Raw genomic sequence first — 4,188 nt, forward strand, 5'->3', positions numbered from 1 at the left:
AAAAAAAAATACTTTCCCTCAGTCTGAGGAGGCTGTGACTTTCACGTATGAGAGCCAGCCTGGGCTATGCAGTAACTTTCAGGCCAGCCAGGTTACATTTCGAGACCCTGTCTAAATCAAAGAAAAAAATACTATCTTTTGATAGACTCTCTTTCCCCCACCCCTTCCCCACACTAATGGAAACATGCCTTTAAGGAACCCTGGGTTTTGTTTTGGGGCTTTTTGTGTTTGTTTTTTGATATTTATTTCTGTTTGTTGGGGTGATGTCTACTCGTGGGGGTCAGAGGGTAATGTCCAGGATTCTGTTCTTGCCACTGTGTCTGTCCTGGAATCAAACCTAGGTCAGGCTTGGTGGCAGATACCTTCCTCTGCTTGAGCCATCTTAATGGTTCAGAAGTGGCATTTTAGAAAGAATGTGAGCAACGGAGGAAGATGGACCTGGGTTCAAACCCCACGTCTAACATTTAAAGCTGAGTCATGGGGCTAGAGTTCAGTTCCTGACAGCCATGTTGGATGAAAACTGAGCCGTGTCCCTTGGTGCCAACTTTCTCATCCAATCGGAGCTACAGTACAGGCATAGCCGGGTGCTTACAAGGGTGAGTAGCCTAAATGTTAAATGTTTTAGGCTTTCTGTGCCATACTCACATAGTGGGTGAGTGACCGCTCTAATGTGGCAGTGGGAAAGCACCCAACGGCAACACAGGGGCAAGGCGGTGTTCCACCTACAGAACAGATCTCAGCCCCCTCTGCCGGGGAGCATGCCCAGCCTTTGCGACCACTCAGCTATGCTCCTGCCCCACAGATGCTAATCTGTGTAATTTCCACATCTCACAAAAGATGGTTTTCTTCTTCCTCCCCCGTTTGTTCATTTAAACCTAGGACAGAGGGGTGGCCTGAATTCCCTGCTCACCCATGCTAACCCCTGACAGAGCCTGCTGTGGTGTCCGGCACACACTGCATCCCCCAGATTAGCAGCTTTGTTAGGTAGTGTATCTCCAAATCCGTCTCTAGCCCTTGCCTCTCTGGAACACCACTCATCTCCCACTGCCTGTTCATTCTGGGCACACGCGTGTGTGAGTGCATGTGCGTGTGTGTAACTTGCCTCAAATCCAGTTTTTCCATGAATGAACCACAAGTTCTTTCTTTAATCCAGTTTCTTTTCTGCTTAGACTGGGTCTTCCTTCCCCTTTTCCAGAGCCTTTCCTGAGAAGGCGGAAGTGTCTGCCCACAGGTGTTTCTCTAATTGTTCTTTACTTTCCTTGGCTGCCCCTGTGGCTTAGACCCCTGCTGTTACATCTTTCCTGAACCTCTTTGCCCTGGTCCCTTGCCAGCTCCATCAAAACTCTTCCAAACAGATAAAAGCTGATGCCCAGAGTAAGATTACCCTAGCCCCTCCCACAGGACTTCTGGACCTCTTCGTGCATACAGAAGTCAAGGGCTAGGGTAGCTGGGCTTCCAGAGCTCCACTCCACTGCTTACAGCCACTGTCTGCTTTCTTCCCATGCCACTATTTGTTTATGTTTGAATGCCCTGGTGTCGCCAAGCACCTGGCATCCAGCAAACTCTGAGGTTTGTCTCAGGCTGGCCACTTCCTTACTGTCCACAGAAGTAGACTTGGGATATCCTGATTTCTTCTCAGTTTATTCCTTGTCGTTACTTCATAGTGTATGTGTGTGTATGTGTGCACGTGTGCGCGCGCGTGCACACGCACAGTGTACATGCATGCGGAGGCAGAGATAGACATCAGGTACCTTCCTCAATTAGTCTACTTTCTTGTGTTGTTTGTTTTGCTTTTTGAGACGACAAGGTCTCACTTTGTAGTCCAGGCTGGCCTCTATAAACTGTCAGAGATTCACCTGTCTCTGCCTCAGGAGTGCTGGGATTTAGGGCAATCCCAGTGCCTGCCCAGCTCCGCCTCATCTTTTGAGACAGGCTCTTTTTAGGAACTGCAGCGCACTGATTCTGCCGTGGCCATCGACTCCAGCGATCCCGTTGTCTCTGCCTCTAGTGCTGGGATTACACCAGTGGAAAAGCCACTGGGCCTCGCTTTTCCCATGGATGTTATGGATTCGAACTTAGAACCTCCTGCTCGCACGGCAGACACTTTACTAACTGAGCCATCTGTCCAGCACAGTTTGTGTTTTCTGTCCTAACTCCAAACACCCCAAGTAAAGGCCTCACTGTGTTCTGAGCAATTTCATAAGTTGGGGATTTGTGACTTTCTCATGAGGATTCTTTCACAAACATCCCCAGTTCTTCCCCATGATCAAGTTTAAAAAACAAAACAGCGACTAAAAAACCTGTCTTCCCTTGTGTTGCAAGCTTCCCTTCGTCTGGTAGCCAGCCCTCTGCTGCCTGCTCCTCCTTCACAATACTTCATGACTGCTTATTTATGACGTGTGATTGGCTCTTTTTTTTTTTTAATTTTGCATAGCCAGGTGTGGTGATGGCACACACCCTTAATCCCAGCACACAGGAAATAGAGTCAGTCTTTTTCTGTGAACTCAAGGCCGGGCTACGTAGTGAGTTCTAGGCTTGTCAGAGACAAATAAAAATCCGTGTGTCTCCAAGGCCAGCGGTTCGGTTCTTGGGTTTTGGTGTGTGCCTAGCTTGTGTGTGAAGTGTGTAGTGGATATGTGTGTGAACGCTGGGGACAACCTCAGGTGTCATTCCTCCGGGACCATCCATCTTTTATTCTTTGTCTGAGAACGGGTCTCTCGCTGGTCTGGAACTCACTGAGTAGGCTGGGCTGGCCGGACAAGTGAGCCCCAGAGAGCCTCCTGTCTCTGTCTCCCTAGCACTGAGATTGTAAGTCCATGCCATTTCACCTGGCTTTCTGGGGACTGAATTCAAGTCCATGTGCCCGAAAAGAGACATTTTAGTAATAGAGTACTCTTCCCAGTTCTTGTTTTTATTGTTGTTTTTTGTTTTGTTTTGCTTTGTTTTGTTGTGGTTGTTTTTTTGTTTTTTTTATTTGTTTGTTTGTTTTTCGAGACAGGGTTTCTCTGTGGCTTTGGAGACTGCCCTGGAACTAGCTCTGTAGACCAGGCTGGCCTCAAACTCACAGAGATCCGCCTCCTCTTCCTCACAAGTGCTGGGATTAAAGGCGTGCGCCACCATCTCCCAGCCTCTGTTGTTTTTGTTTGTTTGTTTTTGGCAGCGCCCTAACTCTAATCTTGTCGGATGAAACCCAGGGCCTTTCTCACGCTAGTCAAGAGCTCAGCACTTTTCCACTTCTGTTTCTTACAATGACAGTCATCCTGGATAATCTTCCAGAAATCCTTTACATCATTACCTATGCAAAAACCCTTTCCAATAAGGCCATATTCATGGCTTCTGGAGGTTTCTGTGGGTGCAAGGACCCATTCTTGACAGGAATCCAGCTCTGCTTATCTCTCTGATATGACCCCTGACACTCGGATGAAGGAAACTACAAGCCCAAGCTATCAGGTCTAGGAAGGGTGTGGCCCCTGGAAGTCCCTTGTAGCTGATGGCAGAAACACCCTATCCCATGATCCCTCGCCCTGGAGCACCCAGGCAGTCTGTTTCCCCTAGCACTCTGCTGATGTCTCAGTCCACACTGGCTCCCCATACTGAGGAGTGGCGAGGAGTGAGCTTTTTTACTGTGCTTGTCATGTGTGAGTGAGTGTATGTGTGCCGCTTGAGCCTGGCGCCCATGGAGGGCATCAAAAAACCTGCAACTGGAGTTCTTGGTGGTTTTAACCACCATGGTGGTTAAGAGCCAGTGTTTTTAACCACTGAGTCATCTCCCCAGGACCTCCCCACTTCCCAAGCACCCGTTTGTTTGTTTGTTTGTTTGTTTGTTTGTTTGTTTTTCAAAACGTGATCTTATGCATCCTAGGCTGGGTTCAGACTTGCTGTGTATTCTAGACAACCTTCTCATCCTCCTGCCTCCACCTCCTGAGTGCTGGGATTACAGGCGTGCACCGTTGGATTAGCACTAGGAAATCTAACCCATGTGTTTGTCAGTGCTAGGCAAGCATAGGTAGCAGTCTACCAATGGGAGCTGTATTTGCAGCCCTAGAGGAATGGTTGGTGACTTCACTTCGTCATCACACCTTTTCTTATTTGGCTTTTAAAGAAACTGTTACTTTTTAAAGCAGTCAACAGAGTTACCTGCTTATTGTAGAAACTAAAAACAGACTGATCCCCCCCCCCAATACATAC

General features: G+C 48.1%; 1 protein-coding gene across 5 annotated transcripts in view; it reads left to right on the forward strand.

Moving 5' to 3' along the window:
* Window positions 1–4,188, forward strand: part of Spint1 (serine peptidase inhibitor, Kunitz type 1) — a 14,331-nt gene that overhangs the window by 5,458 nt on the left and 4,685 nt on the right. The window lies entirely within an intron of this gene.

The sequence above is a fragment of the Microtus ochrogaster genome (assembly GCF_000317375.1).
Source record: "Microtus ochrogaster isolate Prairie Vole_2 chromosome 14 unlocalized genomic scaffold, MicOch1.0 chr14_random_1, whole genome shotgun sequence".
In the NCBI taxonomy this organism is placed as follows: Eukaryota; Metazoa; Chordata; class Mammalia; order Rodentia; family Cricetidae; genus Microtus; species Microtus ochrogaster.